This window comes from Mobula hypostoma, unplaced genomic scaffold (assembly GCF_963921235.1).
Source record: "Mobula hypostoma unplaced genomic scaffold, sMobHyp1.1 scaffold_53, whole genome shotgun sequence".
NCBI classification, from domain to species: Eukaryota; Metazoa; Chordata; class Chondrichthyes; order Myliobatiformes; family Myliobatidae; genus Mobula; species Mobula hypostoma.
This window is the reverse complement of record NW_026948211.1, coordinates 359553-377558: the sequence shown is the minus strand read 5'-3', so window position 1 is coordinate 377558 and position 18006 is coordinate 359553. Positions and strand designations below refer to the sequence as shown.

Genomic DNA, 18006 nt, shown 5'->3' with positions numbered 1-18006 from the left:
AAAGGACAATTTTGATGTCATCAGAAAGTGTGGATTGGAGCAGGCTGTTTTCTGGCGAAGGTGTCAGTGGGAGAACATCAAAGGTGAAGTTTTGAGAGTTCAAAGGTGGTAGGTGTCTGTCAGACCAAAAAGTAAATGTATCAGTTTTGGGGAATCTTCATTTTCAAGGGATATTGAACCCTGTTAAGTCAAGTCAGGTCAAGTCAATTCACTTATTGTTGTCATTTCAACCATAACTCCTGGCACAGAACAAAGTGAAAATGAGACAACGTTTTCCAAGACCACGGTGTTACATGAAACAATACAAAAACTACACTGAACTACGTAAGAAAAAAACACAAAAAACAACTACACTAGACTACAGACCTATCCAGGACTGCATAAAGTGCACAAAACAGTGCAGGTATTACCATAAGTAATAAACAAGACAATAGGCACAGTAGAGGGCAGGAGGTTGGTGTCAGTCCAGGCTCTGGGTATTGAGGAGTCTGATGGCTTGGGGGAAGAAACTGTTACATAGTCTGGCATTGAGAGCCCGAATGCTTCGGTGTCCTTTTCCAGATGGTAGGAGGGAGAGGAGTTTATATGAGGGGTGCGCGGGGTCTTCATAATGCTGTTAGCTTTGCGGATGCAGCGTGTGGTGTAAGTGTCTGTAGTGGCAGGAAGAGAGACCCCGATGATCTTCTCAGCTGACCTCACTATCCGCTGCAGTGTCTTGCGATCCGAGACGGTGCAATTTCCGAACCAGGCCGTGATGCAGCCGCTCATTCCCTTAAAAAGACTGCTTAAATAGAAAAAATATGGTGTGGCATGTAGACGCAGGTGGGAATAAATAAGATACTTATGGAGTATAGCAAATTCCAGGGAACACGTAAGAAAGAAACCAGGGTGGCTATAAGAAGGTACGATGTTTCCCTGGCAGACAAGGTGACTGAGAGCCCTATGGGAATCCACAGATATTTTAAGAACAAAGGGATTGCAAGAGACAAAATTTACCTTCTTGATTTTCAGTACGGCAAGTAAGGCGTGGAGACAAAAAAAAAGATGGGGGAATTCTTAAATTGAGTTTTTACATCTGTATTTACTCGGGAAATGGATATAATCTATACATGTCGGACAAAGCAGAAGTTGGTCATGGACATGATAGAGATTACAAAGGAGGACGTGGTTGCTGACTTGAGACAAATTAGAGTGGATACATCATCAGCGACTGGGGACCCCAGACTCCAAGGGAGGCAAGCGTGGAAATTGCAGGGGCGCAGCCAATATATTAAAATTATGGTCAGCGACGGTGAGGTACCGGAGGATTGGAAGATAGTTAAATTTTGATCCGCTGTTTAAGAACTCTTCCAAAATATTAAGCAGGAGCTTTTGGGCCAGTGTGCCTGATATCAGTACTGGGAATATTATTGATAGGGCCGGATATATGAGTGTTTGAGGACAGATTAGGAATTGTCAGCATGACTTGTTGCTTTCCAGGCCATCTTACAGATTTGCTCGAGGAATTTACGAGGAATGTCACCAGGAAAGTTAATGAAGGCAAGGAAGTCGATGTTGTCCACTTTGCATTTGACAAGTTCCGCGTGAGAGGTTGATCGATCAGGAAAATTAATTTGCTTGGCATTCAGAGTGAGATAATAAATGAGAGTAGACATTGACATTGTGGGAGAAGGTAGAGAGAGATAATAGATGGCTGCATCTCCTATGAAGACCGGTGACTAGTGGAATACCGCAGGGATCGCTGCTGGTCCATTGTTGTTTGCCATCTATATCAATGATGTGGACGACAGTATGGTTAAGTGAATCAGCACTTTTGCAGTTGACAGCAAGATTGGGGGTGTAGTTAATACCGAAGAAGACTATTAGCTTGCAGTGGGATCTGGACCAGTTAGAGGTGGGCTGATGGAATTTAATGCAGGCAAGTCTGAGGAGTTGCTCTTCTGTATCATCAACCAGGGTGGGTCTTACACAGTGAACGGTAGGGTACTGAGGAGGGCGGTAGGGTAAAGGCGTCTGGAACACAGGTCCATTTTCATTGAAAGTGGCGGTACACCTTGATAAGGTAGTAAAGAAACCTTTTGGCACATTGGCCTTCATAAATTATTCAGTACGGAGATTGCATGTTATGTTAAAGTTGCATAATAAGTTTACGAGGCTCAATTTGGATTATTGATTGCAGTTTGCGTCATGTACGTACAGGAAAATTTAAATAAGGTTGACAGAGTACAACCAAAATTTACAAGGATGTCACCGCGATTAGAGAACCTGAGTTATAAAGGAACATTGAATAGGTTACGACTTTGTTCCTTGGCACGCAGCAGATTTGGGGGAGATTTGATGGAACTCTACAAAATCATGAGGGGTATAGATAGGGCAGATGGTGTAGAGGGATGGGGAGAGTGAGGGTTAGGTCAGGGGATGGAGGGGAGTGAGGTTCCCATTTTAATCAGCACACTATTCCCTCTCCGGGCGCTCATTTTCGATCAGTAATCACTCCCTCCCAGGCGGCCATTCTGACAACAGACTTACTGAAGTTCTTGCATCACTCCCTCTGTAGCGTCCATTTTCAATCCGCCCATCAACCCCGTCCCCTCCCTCGGTAAAACTTCTGGACATTTGGAACAGATGACTTTTATGAGAAACAAATTACAGAAGTATTTCCGGCGGGGTGTGGATCAACAACTACTGCTTGTGAAATGAAACCCACTGTTAACCATGGGCGAGGGGGATTCTTGTGACAATAGTTGTCCGGATGGAAATACAATAATCTCTCAATGACAGTGTCAGTACATGAAAGTTAATAAATTCTCCTGAATCGAGAAATGCTGAGAAAATCTTTGACCAGTTGAGTGTGAATATACTGTATGTAGACGAACTTGTTTGGTTTAGTTTCAGCAGAAAGACAGCTGAACAGTACCTGAACAGGTGAGGGACGTTCGAGCTGAAACTGTACCTACGCCAAACAGTCCTGTTTACACACGGGGCGGAGATCAGACCCGCCCAGAACCCGGAAAGGATCAAATCCGCAGCCTGGGACTGTCCGAGTTAAACAGAGAAACCCCGCCTCAGTGGTTGCGCTGAAAGAAAAAAGGGAGATCGACACGGAAATCCGGACAGAAAGGTTAACGCAGCCGGTTTGTTTTCCTCTGTAGGGTTGCTACATTGATCCCACTCCCGCCTCCTCCTGCTGTCAGGCCCGTCCTGAGCCGGTGAGAGTTAGTGTGACCCGGACTGAGGCAGTCCCGCTCTACCCCGGCTCACCCGGCCCTGTCCATCTGTAATGAGCGACGGACACATCACAGCCGAGTGGCCTCGGGAGCCGCAGCTCAGACTCAACTCTCCGTACAGGGTGAGCACACCGGTGCAGGAACATTGTCGGTCACCCGGTAGTCAGAGTGTGATTTCCCGGGATCTCACTGAACGCCGTCCGGTTACATCATCAGAGGTGAGTGTTGTCTATGATTGTGTACAATTATTCAGTGTTTACAGAGAAGCTCGGCTTTGATCGGGATCGGGAGTGAATCTAGTGGGGAGGAGGGAGTCCTGACATGTTGATGTTAACGAGTCAATTACTGTCCAAATGGATAAAGAGAAACGACATCGTTGCCGTCAACCAGAAATACTCTCCAGGATGGTTTCTACTGAGTGCGAGCAGAAGGCATCTTTCACCCCGGTAGTGACATATGAAACATCCCACGGGGCAGTGACCCGTCACCGATCTCTCTCAAACAAGAGAAAATCAGCGAATGCTGGAAATCCGAGCAACACATACAAAATTCTGGAAGAACTCTACAGGCTAGGCAGCATCTATGGAAAAGAGTAAAGTCGACCTTCGAGACCCCAACGAATGTAATTTACATCGCGTCATTGGTTCAATGGCTCTTCCCTGTAGCGGAAAGGGTTAAACTTTCTTCACGCTTGAAGGACAGTGTTTGGTCGAACCGGTTTGGATTTGATTTCAGCGGAGCGGCCGCTCCCTGTTCTGAGGAATGTACACGGACAGGCAGCTGCCTGCACGCAGACCCTGAGCACCGAGTCTCACAGAACAAGAAGCCGCACCTTCCAAATCAGTCAATCATCTGCCCGCTTCCCCTTTCCATTCCAGTCCTGATGAAGGGACTCGGTCCGCAACGTTGACTGTTTACACCCATCCATAGAGCAGCCTGACCTGCTGAGTTCCTCCAGTGTTGTGTGTGTTGCCATGGTTACGAGAGATCCGTGTGGGGCGGTAGACCGGGTTATTTGTAAAAAACGATGCACAGTATCCACATTGTCAGAATATTCTGGGGAATTATGGTGAGAATAATTCAGCTTCTGATATTTATTTCCGATCTTTATTTCAAAACCACCAGTGGTCTGTGCATTGGATCAGCGATCAAGAAGATAATTGCTCTGTTTTAAGTCACTTCTGGCCGTGGTGTTTTTTGTGTTCCTACTGTATACTGTTTACACGATTTACAGTTTCAACAGGTTAAGTAAAAATTAAGAAAAGCTCTAGAACAATGGCTACCTGTTTCAAAGCAAGAGTGTGAGATCAGTACAGCAAACACCTGTTCCTTTTACAGATTTTCTTATTTCAGACGAATACAACTATTGTTCCTGTGTCGAATCTGGGTGTTTTGATTTTTTATTTCTCCTCAATGGCCAGTGGAAGCAAGTCTTGATTCTGTTTAAGGCCGAAATTGTTGATAAACTGCGGGTTTGAAGTGTTACAGAGATGGACGGGGGTATACGAAATGAAATTTTAGATCTGATCAGCCGTGTTCTCATTATCTGCAGCAGCAGTTTCAAGGGGCCGTGTAGTCCAGTTATGCGTGTTGTTCTGTTGACTGGAAAAGCTCTGACAATTTAATTAGCGTATGCTAGTATAACGTCTGCATGCGAAGTGAGATATGTTTTTTTTTGTACGGTTGAAATGAAAACAAACTTTAAATCGATAAGCGTACACACGAGGAAATCTGCAGATGCTGGAAATTCAAGCAACACACATAAAAGTTGCTGGTGAACGCAGCAGGCCAGGCAGCATCTCTAGGAAGAGGTACAGTCGACGTTTCGGGCCGAGACCCTTCGTCAGGACTAACTGAAAGAAGAAGAGATAGTAAGAGATTTGAAAGTGGGATGGGGAGGGGGAGATCAGAAGTGATAGGAGAATATGGCGGGGGGGGGGAGTGGCCTGATAAAGCTAAGATCTGGAAAGTTGATTAGCAAAGGGGATACAAGGCTCGAGAAGGGAGAGGATCATTGGACGGGAGGCCTAGGGAGAAAGACAGGAGGAAGGGAGCACCAGAGGAGTTATAGTGAAGATCCCAGGTACTCACATTTAATTGACTTTGCCTCCCGCTGTTTCTCCTGCCGGGCTCTGAGGGCGACCCTCTCCGCCACGTGGAGGTACTTGGCGTCCTTATCCAAAACCCTTCCATACCTCCGGGACAATTTCTTCGCCGTTTGTAAAGGACCTGCACGTTATTTCATCCTCCGTCGGATTCATGCGTGCAATCGCCGTTTCTTTACTTTGTCATGTTAGGCAAGGACGGTAAGATCTTCATCTGCAGACCCCAGAGCCTGCTGGCTCTGACGCTAGCAGGCATGAACTTTGTATTGCGGCTCCTGCCCTCGACCTCGACCTCGCCGGCCCTATCAACCCAGGGCATATTCAACCCCCAGACGCCAGCACCTGCAATGCGGGTTCCAGCAAGCATGGACACCTTCATAGCGTTTGCGCAACCTCCAACTGCGACTCCAGGCCGGGTCTTAACGTGCAGCTATTGTGACTCCCGTCTCCCCTTCCCCCACCAATACTCTGCAATCCCGTCTCCCTCAGATCCCATCGTCAGCTCCTCCTGGGCCCTCGAAGGCTCGTTATTCTTCTCACCCACCCCTCCCCTCTTCACTGACACTTCCAGCCTCCCACCCCCTTTGATTCCAGCTCCCATCCCTGCCGGGTCTTTACCATCCCCTCAACCTTCCACTCTCTGAGGCAGAACGCTCTGTCCTCAGTAAGGGCCTCACCTTTGTCCCCCTTCGCCCACACCTCAGCGAGTTCCATGTTCGCCATGACGCTGAACTCTTCTTCCGCCGTCTCCGTCTCCGAGCCTACTTCTTCGGCAAGACTCTTCCACGCCCACCGATGACCCCTTCTCCCGTCTTCAACCCTCCTCCTCTTCATGGACACCCCGCTCTGGTCTTCTGCCTGCTCTGGATCTCTTTATTGCTAACTGCCAACGGGACATTAACCATATCGACTTTCACAGACCTTGCTCTAATTCCAACCTTACTCCTTCCGAACGCTCTACTCTCCACTCTCTCCGCACCAATCCTAACCTTACAATAAAACCTGCTTATAAGGGGGTTGCTATGGTGGTCTGGTGGAATGACCTCTACCTTGGCAAGGCACAGAGGTAACTCGCTGACACCTCCTCTTATTTACCCTCGATCACGACCCCACTAAGGAGCACCAGGCCATTGTCTCCCACACCATCACCAACACTATCAGCTCTGGGGATCTCCCATCCACTGCTACCAACCTTATATTTCCCACAGCCCGCACTTCCCGTTTCTACCTCCTACCCAAGATCCACAAACCTGCCTGTCCTGGTAGACCTACTGTCTCATAGTCATAGTCATAGTCATAGTCATACTTTATTGATCCCGGGGGAAATTGGTTTTCGTTACAGTTGCACCATAAATAATAAATGGTGATAGAACCATAAATAGTTAAATAGTAATATGTAAATTATGCCAGTAAATTATGAAATAAGTCCAGGACCAGCCTATTGGCTCAGGGTGTCTGACCCTCCAAGGGAGGAGTTGTAAAGTTTGATGGCCACAGGCAGGAATGACTTCCTATGACGCTCAGTGTTGCATCTCGGTGGAATGAGTCTCTGTCTGAATGTACTCCTGTGCCCACCCAGTACATTATGTAGTGGATGGGAGACATTGACCAAGATGGCATGCAACTTAGACAGCATCCTCTTTTCAGACACCACCGTCAGAGAGTCCAATTCCATCCCCACAACATCACTGGCCTTACGAATGAGTTTGTTGATTCTGTTGGGGTCTGCTACCCTCAGCCTGCTGCCCCAGCACACAACAGCGAACATGATAGCACTGGCCACCACAGACTCGTAGAACATCCTCAGCATCGTCCGGTAGATGTTAAAGGACCTCAGTCTCCTCAGGAAATAGAGACGGCTCTGACCCTTCTTGTAGACAGCGTCAGTGTTCTCTGACCAGTCCAGTTTATTGTCAATTTGTATCCCCAGGTATTTGTAATCCTCCACCATGTCCACACTGACCCCCTGGATGGAAATAGGGGTCACTGTTACCTTAGCTCTCCTCAGGTCTACCACCAGCTCCTTAGTCTTTTTCACATTAAGCTGCAGATAATTCTGCTTACACCATGTGACAAAGTTTCCTACCGTAGCCCTGTACTCAGCCTCATCTCCCTTGCTGATGCATCCAACTATGGCAGAGTCATCCGAAAACTTCTGAACATGACAAGACTCTGTGCAGTAGTTGAAGTCCGAGGTGTAAATGGTGAAGAGAAAGGGAGACAAGACAGTCCCCTGTGGAGCCCCAGTGCTGCTGATCACTCTGTCGGACACACAGTGTTGCAAGCACACGTACTGTGGTCTGCCAGTCAGGTAATCAAGAATCCATGACACCAGGGAAGCATCCACCTGCATCGCTGTCAGCTTCTCCCCCAGCAGAGCAGGGCGGATGGTGTTGAACACACTGGAATAGTCAAAAAAACATGACCCTCACAGTGCTCGCTGGCTTGTCCAGGTGGGCGTAGACACGGTTCAGCAGGTAGACGATGGCATCCTCAACTCCTAGTTGGGGCTGGTAGGCGAACTGGAGGGGATATAAGTGTGGCCTGACCATAGGCCGGAGCAGCTCCAGTCAAGTCTCTCCGGGTCTTCGTGATGTGGGAGGTCAATGCCACCGGTCTGTAGTCATCGAGGCCGCTGGGGCACGGCGTCTTCGGCACAGGGACGAGGCAGGACGTCTTCCAAAGTACAGGAACCCTCCGGAGCCTCAGGCTCAGGTTGAATACATGGTGAAGTACTCCACATAGCTGAGGGGCACAGGCTTTGTGCACCCTGGTACTGACACCATCCGATCCTGCAGCCTTGCTTGGGTTGAGACGTTTCAGCTGTCTTCTCACCTGTTCAGCTGTGGGGCCCACCGTGGAGGTTTCGTCTGGGGAAGGGGTATAGTCATGAGAGCAGGGTGGGGGACTGTGAGGAGCGGTAGGAGGGGAGAGTGAAATATGTGTTGATTGGGGGCCGACAACAGATGGCTCATGTGTGGGATGGGCAGGGGCCACAGAGTCAAATCTGTTAAACAGGTTAAGTTCATTGGCCCTGTCCACACTGCCTTCAGCTTCTCTGTTGCTAGTTTGCCGGAACCCAGTGATGGTCCTCATCCCCCTCCAGATCTCTCTCATGTTGTTCTGCTGGAGTTTTCAATTAAGCTTCCTCCTCTTTCCGGAAGGGGACTCATGGGGTGAGCTGCATTTGGGCGTTGTTCCGTACCCTTTACTTTCTTACATGTAACCACTCTTACTTACCTCACCTATAACTACACGAAACGATCTATATTACTGAACTACGACTTCTACTGATTGAAAATGAACACCATAGCTCGAGAAGTTAAAGAGGGGAAAGGTTCCGCCCGGAACGGAATAAAAATGGTGATCCTGGAACTTCGAAGGAAACTCCGGTAACTATGGAACTAATGAAGAAACATTTAGAAGATACAGTTAATCGAAGACTCACCGCAATTGAAGAAGAGTTGAATTTGAGGAAAGAAGAATCAAGAACATTCAGACATGAAATCGACCAACATCAAGTCAGAATTTCGGAATTAGATGAAGATGGCCGTAAAAGAGAAAAAAAACATGATGCGCTTGAAAAATGTTTAACTTCGGTAACTCAGCAATTGGAACGCTATCAAGCTAAGACTATCGATCTTGAAAATCGTTCCCGACGACAGAATTTGCGATTAATTGGTTTTCCTGACGATGTGGAGAAGGAAGATTGCTAATGGATGTGTTTGGCTCTGATATATTGGAAGAACCACCGAAACATCGCTCATTCCGTTTTAATTCGGAGAAATCGGCCAAACCGAGACCGATCATTATTTGGTTTCATTATGTCCACGAAAAGGAACGAGTTATCCGAGCGGCTCGGAAGAAAGGTATGATCGAATTTCAAGATTTCAAGTTCAGAATTGTTGAAGACTACAGCCAAGACGTACTGAAAAAAAAACCGGATGGCTTTTAAACCTCAGATGGCAGAACTTTATCGTCGGGGCTGTAAAATAGCGCTACTGTTTCCAGCCCGTCTGAGAGTGGTTATGCCGGATAACTCGCGCAGTCTGTTTAAAAATGCGATGGAAGCCCAAAGTTTTCTCGATGATCTACCTCCCTTTACGGAGGATTAATCAATGTATCGTTTGTTTTTTTTTTCTCTCGTCTCTGATCGTTTAGTTCGAGGTTTTGTTTTCCCGATCTGGCAGTGTAGGTTTGTTTTATATAGTTAAACGATATTAAGCTTTTCTGTTAGTGATCCTGTATATCTTACTGCTAATACCTTTGGGTAATTATTTAGTTTCAAGTTTAATGATTGTTTTCTTTTTGAAATGTTACTAAAGTATTATATTTTAAAATGGGGGATTTTTTTTCTTCTCCCCAGAATCCTTGCTGTTTCTCACGTTATTTCCGGTCATTTGTATTTGAAAAATTAATATAGTAATAGGATTTAATGTTTGATGTTCTTTGAAATATGAGTAGAAAGAAACTGTTCGATGCTTTTAATCGCTTTAAGATTATTTTTTTCTAGTCATAGCTAGTTTTTACTTTTTTCCATAAGGGTGGTGTTTTTCTTGATAAACATATTTCTGTTGGGTCGCCCTCTGGAAAGATGGGGGTAGGTTTAGTCTTAGATTTAGCATTGGCCGCTGTCTGGCTTTTTTCTGGGGTTTTGTGGGAGGTGGGGGGTATTTTTCCTTTTATTCCTTTTTCAGTTTTTTTAAACGGGCTGACCAGAAACTGCCAAAATGTCTGAAATGTCGTAACTTCCGGTTCCTCTTTGGACCTTGTTTCCCTCTTCCGGGGTCATGAGTCTCTACTCTGGTTAACCCTTTACATACTTTATACTCGCGCTCCTTATGATGGATAAGACGATCAATTTAGTTTCTTGGAATACAAATGGTTTAAACCACCCGGTTAAACTGAAGAAAATTTTTTAAGTATTCCATAGGATGAATGCTCATATTATTTTTGTACAAGAAACTCATGTCCGGAAAGAGGATAATAAACGTTTCTTTAGATTCTGGAAGGAAAACAGTATCATGCGAATTCACAAGCTAAAGTAAAAGGCGTTTCTGTATTTATAGATTTGTCAATTTCATTTACGCACTATGAGACGATTTCAGATTCTAATGGCAGATTTTTGTTGATTACTGGCTTGCTATTTAACAAAAAAGTGCTATGCTCAATGTTTATGCCCCAAATGTTGACTGTCCTGATTTTTTTAAGAATCTCCTCACATCTCTTCCCAACTTAAATGACTATATGTTGATAGATCCAAGTCTAATCAAGCACTTCCGAATAAATCGGCTACCCTTTTTAATTCTTTTATGATCGACTCTGGAATGTCAGAAAATTGGAGATTCTTACATCCGAATGAAAAAGAGTTCTCTTTTTTTTTCACATGTACATCAGCACTATTCAAGAATTGACTCTCGATTAATTCTTTTTGTTACGGGTTGTGAATATGATTCTATTGCTGTTTCTGACCATGCGCCTTTGAAATTATTTATTAACTTAAGGGATATATCCACTAATTCTAGACAATGGAGAGTTAATATCTCTTTGCTTCAAGATTCAGGTTTCGTTAAGTTTATTGATGAACAGATTATGTTTTTCTTTACAACGAATTCCACGGATGATATTTCCAGAGGGATCCTCTGGGATACTTTTAAAGCATATATTCGTGGACAAATTATTTCATACACTGCTGGACTAAAAAGGGGAATTAATAAGGAAATACTTAAACTGGTTGACAAGATTAAAGAAGTTGATAAGAAATATTCTATAGCTCCCAATCAAGAACTTTCTAAACAGAGAGTTGAACTTCAAATGGAACATAACCTTTTATTATCATCTTCAATTGAAAGTCAATTAATTAAAACTAAGAGTCAATTTTATATACATGGTGATAAAACTGGGAAACTTTTAGCTAATCAGTTGAAATCAGCCTCGGTTAAACGACAGATTCTTAAAATTCGTAAACAAGATGGAACTTTGACAGTTGACCATGAAGAGATAATAAATCCTTTCAAGAATTTTATACCTCCCTTTATCAATCAGAATTTCCCGATGACTCCACTATAATGCATGATTTGTTAAAGAAATTGAATATTCCAAAATTATCATCCAATGAACGTTCAAAACTACATGTACCTATTACAGTAGAGGAAATAAAGAATGCTATTTTTTTTCAATGAATTCAGGTAAAACACCTGGTCCAGATGGATTTACAGGAGAATTTTTAATTTTTTTCTCAACTACACTAACTCCTTGGCTATGTAGTGTTTTTAGGGATGCAGTTTCGATAGGTAAATTACCACAATCTTTCTATCGAGCTTCTATTTCCCTAATTCTTAAAAAAGATAAGGATCCTACTGAATGTGCATCTTATAGACCTATATCTCTGCTGAATGTCGATCCTAAGATTGTTTCTAAAATATTGGCAACGAGATTGGAGAATGTATTCCCCAAATTATTTCTGCTGATCAAACTGGATTTATTAAAAACCGTTACTTTTTTTTTTAATATTAGGAGATTAATGAATATCGCTTATACACCTTCACCCAAAACTGCAGAATGTGTCATTTCATTGGATACTGAAAAAGCTTTAGATAGAGTTGAATGGGTATATCTATTCAATACCCTTGAGAAATTTAATTTTAGTCCTATATTCATTTCCTGGAGTAAACTAATATATTTTACCCCTTTGGCCTCGGTATTTACTAACAAACAAAGATCCCCTTTTTTCATTTATTCTGTGGTACTAGGCAGGGTTGTCCTCTTAGTGCATTACTATTTGATATTGCTTTGGAACCGCTAGCTATTGCCATTCGTGACCCCCCTAATATATTTGGTATTACTCGTGGAAATGAGACTCATAAATTATCACTATATGCAAATGATCTACTATTATATATTTCTAACCCAGGAAAATCTATTCCGGCATTATTAACTTTGCTTGCTCAGTTTAGTAGCTTTTCTGGTTATAAACTGAACCTAAGTAAGAGTGAACTCTTTCCATTAAATATGCAGGATCCTATTTTTAGAAATTCTCCATTTAGACTGATTACTTATTATTTTAGTTATTTGGGAGTTAAAATTACTAAGAGACATAAGGATCTATTCAATTTCAACCTTTTACCATTAATTAATCAGGTTAAACCACTGATTACTAAATGGTCCCCTTTGTCTCTATCATTGATTGGCCGTATTAATGCTTTCGAAATGATTATTTTACCCAATTTTTTTATAGTTATTTCAAGTGATACCGATTTTTATTCCTAAATATTTTTTAGATATTATTGACTCTAAAATTTCTTCTTATATATGGCAAAATAGAAATCCCAAATTAAGTAAAAAATACTTACAGAAATCTAAGAAAGAGGGTGGTTTGGCATTGCCTGTCCTAAGATTTTACTATTGGGCAATTAATATACGATACTTAATATTTTGGACACAAGACTGGAATATAGCTCCAAGCCCACACTGGGTAAACCTTGAAGGCCATTCTGTACAAGGGTTTTCTTTAGCCTCCATTTCAGGAACTTCATTGCCTTTTGCACTATCTAAATTGAATAAACAAATTTTCAACCCTACAGTTAAACATACATTGCGAATATGGTTTCAATTTCGTAAATTTTTTGGCCTGAATGAATTTTTGTTATCAAGTCCTATTATATCTATTTTTTTCCAACCCTCGGTAATGGACCAAGCCTTTTTGATATGGAAAACGAAAGGCATAATATGTTTTCGTGATTTATTTTTGGATAACTGCTTTATGTCTTTTGAGCAGTTATCTGAGAAATTTGATTTGCCTAGATCCCATTTTTTTTTTAGATACTTACAAATAAGAATTTTTTTTAAATACTACGTTGCCTACCTTTCCGACTTCCAATCCTTCTGGCATTCTTCATAAATTTTTAGGTTTTAATCCTTTGCAGAAGGGATTAATAGCAATAATTTATGATATAATTATGAAATTACAGCCAGATATATCTGATAAAATTAAAAAACGAATGGGAAAGGGAACTTTAACTTTCTCTACCTACAGAGAAATGGGATTTTCTTTTCAATTAGTTAGTACTTCTTCCATATGTGATAAACATACTTTAACACAATTTAAAGTAGTACACAAAGCTCATATGTCCAAAGATAAACTAGCTCGTTTTTATTCCCATATAAACCCTACTTGTGATAGATGTCACTCTGAAGTGGCTTCTTTAACTCATATGTTTTGGTCCTGTCCTCTTTTGGAAAAAAATATTGGAAAAACATTTTTGATATTATTTCAACAGTTCTACGCTTTGATTTAAAACTTTATCCTATTACGGCAATCTTTGGATTGCCAATGGTAGAACATAGATCTTTATCTTCTTCAGCCTCTCGAATGATAGCTATTGTTAATTTAATGGCGAGAAGACCTATTTTGTTGAACTGGAAGGAAATTAATCCTCCAACTACATTTCAATGGTTTTCTCAAACTATATTAAGTTTAAATTTAGAAAAAAATAGAAGTGATATTTTTGACCCTTCGGTTAAATTTGAAGATACCTGGAAACTTTTTATGCAACATTTTCATATGATGTAATCTGACCTTTCCGAATCCTTTTTCTAAAATTGTATGATGAGAGGAGCGGAGTTTGCGACATTATAGATCATGTCGGATACAAATTGTTGGTCTAGCCCTATTTTGATTTTTTTTTTGTTTTTTTTTTCTCTTTTTCTTTTGGGTTTTTTTTTGTTTGTATATATTTTTTTCTTTTTATTTCTTTGTAATATTTAATCTCATTATGACTTTGGAAGTCATTTATTTCTATGTTACTTAAAATTCATTTTATATATGCTGATGAACATTTTTTCCAATCTCTTTGTACCAACTTTGTTATTGAGTTTATAATTTTGAAAAAAAAATAATAAAAAGATTTATAAAGAAAGAAAGCTTCCTCCTGTACCTGTCTTTAGCCTCCCTGATCCTGGCTTTCAGGTCCCTCTGTACTGTCATCAGCTGCTCCCTATTTCCATCTCTAAACGCCATCTTTTTAGCGTTCAGGATGTCCTTAATGTCCTTTGTCACCCATGGCTTGTTATTTGAATAACAAAGGACAGTTCCTGTAGGAACATTGCAGTCCACACGGAAGTTGATGTAATCAGTGATGCACTCTGTGAGCCCATCAATATCCTCTCCATGTGGCTCACAGAGTGCCTGCCAGTCTGTCACCTCAAAACAACCCTGGAGCGCCTCATAAGCCTCCTCCGACCATTTCCTCACTGTCCTCGAGGTTGCAGGTTTACGCTTTACCAGAGGCACGTAGCAGGGTTTTAGATGCACCAGGCTGTGATCTGACCTTCCCACTAGGAGGAGGGGAGAGGAGCTGCATACATCCTTAACCTTAGCGTACATCAAATCCAGAGTCCTCTCCCCTCTGGTTGTACAGCTCACATACTGCGTGAAGTTGAGCAGTGTTCTAACCATGGTAACCTGGTTGAAGTCACCCGAGATGGTAATGAGGGCCCTCGGGTGCTGGGTTTGTAATCTGGCTATGACGGTGTAAATGATGTTACACGCCGACGTCGGGTTGGCAGAGGGAGGGATGTACACAACAACCACAATTGCATGCGAGATTCCCCTTGGCAAATAATATGGCCGGAGTCCAACAGCAAAAAGTGCAATATCCGGGCTACAAACACGTTCCTTGATCGTAATATGCCCAGGATTGCACCATCTGTTGTTTCCCAGAACCGCCAGCCCCCGTCCTTCATGCTTACTGGTCCCAGTGCAATTCCGGTCAGCTCGAACGGTATGGAAGCTCTCTATGGAAACGCTTTGATCGGGTATATCCGCGTGCAGCCACATCTCAGTAAAGCACATGACACTGCTCTCCCGAAATATTCTCTGACTCCTGACGAGCGCCGTCAGCTGGCACCTGCCCCACTGAACTCATTTTCGCATAGATCGACACTGTTTTATCCCCGCTTGTTCAATCCTTCTCACCTATGTTCGTGACACTTCTCACGCTCTGGATTTTTTACATAGAACATAGAATAGTACAGCCTTCGGCCCACAATGTTGTGCTGACCCTCAACCCCTGGCTCCCATAAAACGCCCCACCTTAAATTCCTCCATATACCTGTCTAGTAGTCTCTTAAACTTCACTAGTGTATCTGCCTCCACCACTGACTCAGGCAGTGCATTCCACGCACCAACCACTCTCTGAGTAAAAATCCTTCCTCTAATATCCCCCTTGAACTTCCTACCCCTTACCTTAAAGCCATGTCCTCTTGTATTAAGAAGTGGTGCCCTGGGGAAGAGGCGCTGGCTATCCACTCTACCTATTCCTCTTAATATCTTGTACACCTCTATCATGTCTCCTCTCATCCTCCCTCTCTCCAAAGAGTAAAGCCCTAGCTCGCTTAATCTCTGATCATAATGCATACTTTCTAAACCAAGCAGCATCCTGGTAAATCTCCTCTGTACCCTTTCCAATGCTTCCACATCCTTCCTATAGTGAGGCGACCAGAACTGGACACAGTACTCCAAGTGTGTCCTAACCAGAGTTTTATAGAGCTGCATCATTACATTTCGACTCTTAAACTCTATCCCTCGACTTATGAAAGCTAACACCCCATAAGCTTTCTTAACTACCCTATCTACTTGTGAGGCAACTTTCAGGGATCTGTGGACATGTACCCATAGATCCCTGGGCTCCTCCACACTACCAAGTATCCTGCCATTTACTTTGTACTCTGCCTTGGAGTTTGTCCTTCCAAAGTGTACCACCTCACACTTCTCCGGGTTGAACTCCATCTGCCTCTTCTCAGCCCACTTCTGCATCCTATCAATGTCTCTCTACAATCTTTGACAATCCTCTGCACTATCTACAACACCACCAACCTTTGTGTCGTCTGCAAACTTGCCAACCCACCCTTCTACCTCCACATCCAGATCTTTAATAAAAATCACGAAGAGTAGAGGTGCTAGAACAGATCCTTGTGGGACACCACTAGTCACAACCCTCCAATCTGAATGTACTCCCTCTACCACGACCCTCTGCCTTCTGCAGGCAAGCCAAATCTGAATCCACCTGGCCAAACTTCCCTGGATCCCATGCCTTCTGACTTTCTGAATAAGCTTACCATGTGGAACCGTGTCAAATGCCTTACTAAAATCCATGCAGATCACATCCACTGCACTACCCTCATCTATATGCCTGGTCACCTCCTCAGAGAACTCTGTCAGGCTTGTTAGACACGATCTGCACTTCTCAAAGCCATGCTGAATGTCCCTGATCAGACGACAATTCTCTAAATGCCCATAGATCCTATCTGTAAGAACCTTTTTCCAACAGCTTTCCCACCACAGACGTAAGGCTCACTGGTCTATAATAACCCGGACTATCCCTGCTAACTTTTTTGAACAAGGGGACAACATTCGCCTCCCTCTAATCCTCCGGTACCATTCTTGTGGACAAGGAGGACATAGTGATCCTAGCCAGAGGCTCAGCAATTTCTTCCTTCCCCTCGTGGAGCAGACTGGGGAATATTCCATCAGGCCCCCGGGGACTTATCCGTCCTAATGTATTTTAACATCTCCAACACCACCTCTCCCTTAATATCTACATGCTCCAGAACATCAACCTTACTCATATTGTCGTCACCGTCATCAAGTTCCCTCTAATTGGTTAATACCGAAGAAACGTATTCATTGAGGACCTCGCTCACTTCTACAGTCTCCAGGCACATCTTCCCACCTTTACTTCAATCGGTCCTACCTTCACTCTTGTCATCCTTTTGTTTTTCATATAATTGAAGAATGCCTTGAGGTTTTCCTTTACCCTACTCGCCATGCCCTTCTCATGCCCCTTTCTTGCTCTTCTCAGCCCCTTTTAAGCTCCTTTGTTGCTACCCTATATTCTTCAATAGACCCATCCGATCCTTGCTTCCTAAACCTCATGTATGCTGCCTTCTTCCACCTGACTAGATTTTCCACCTCACTTGTCACCCTTCCCCTTTCACCCTACCATTCTTTATCTTCCTCACCGGGACAAATTTATCCGAACATCCTGCAAGAGATCCCTAAACATCGACCATATGTCCATAGTACAATTCCCTGCAGAAACATCATCCTAATTCACACCCGCAAGTTCTAGCCTTGTAGCCTCATAATTTGCCCTACCCCAATTAAAAAATTTCCTGTCCTCTCTGATTCTATCCTTTGCCATGATAATGCAGGGAGTGGTGGTCACTGTCCCCCAGATGCTCACCTACTGAGAGTTCTGTGACCTGACCTGGTTCGTTACCTATATTATATCTGGGATGGCAGTCCCCCTGGTTGGCCTGTCAGCATACTGTGACAGGAATCCGTCCTGGACACACTTAACAAACTCTGCCCCATCTAAACCCTTGGAACTAATCAGGTACCAATCAATATTAGGGAAGTTAAAGTCACCCATGATAACAACCCTGTTATTTTCAATAATTTTAAGTTCCCTGGCCCCCACCGTCTTATTTTCACCATGATGCCTCCATCGCCACCAAGAATATCTTAAAGCTGTCCACTTCTTTGTGGATTCCAGACCTAACCAGTTCCCCTCTGCAACAACTCTCCTCCGTCTAGCGACATTAGTCCTTACTCTGAATAATTTCTCCTTTGGCTCCTCCCACTTCCTCCACACTAAAGGTGTAGCCATGGG

The 18006-nt window shown here is 43.3% G+C and overlaps 1 protein-coding gene across 1 annotated transcript in view; it reads left to right on the top strand.

The window, feature by feature from the left end:
- Positions 1–3127: 3127 nt before the first annotated feature.
- The window catches only part of LOC134341850 (NACHT, LRR and PYD domains-containing protein 3-like), a 42495-nt gene continuing 27616 nt past the window's right edge, over positions 3128–18006 (top strand). Inside the window, 1 exon segment of the mRNA XM_063039786.1 lies at positions 3128–3445. The gene's annotated coding sequence lies outside the window, so the exon portion shown is untranslated.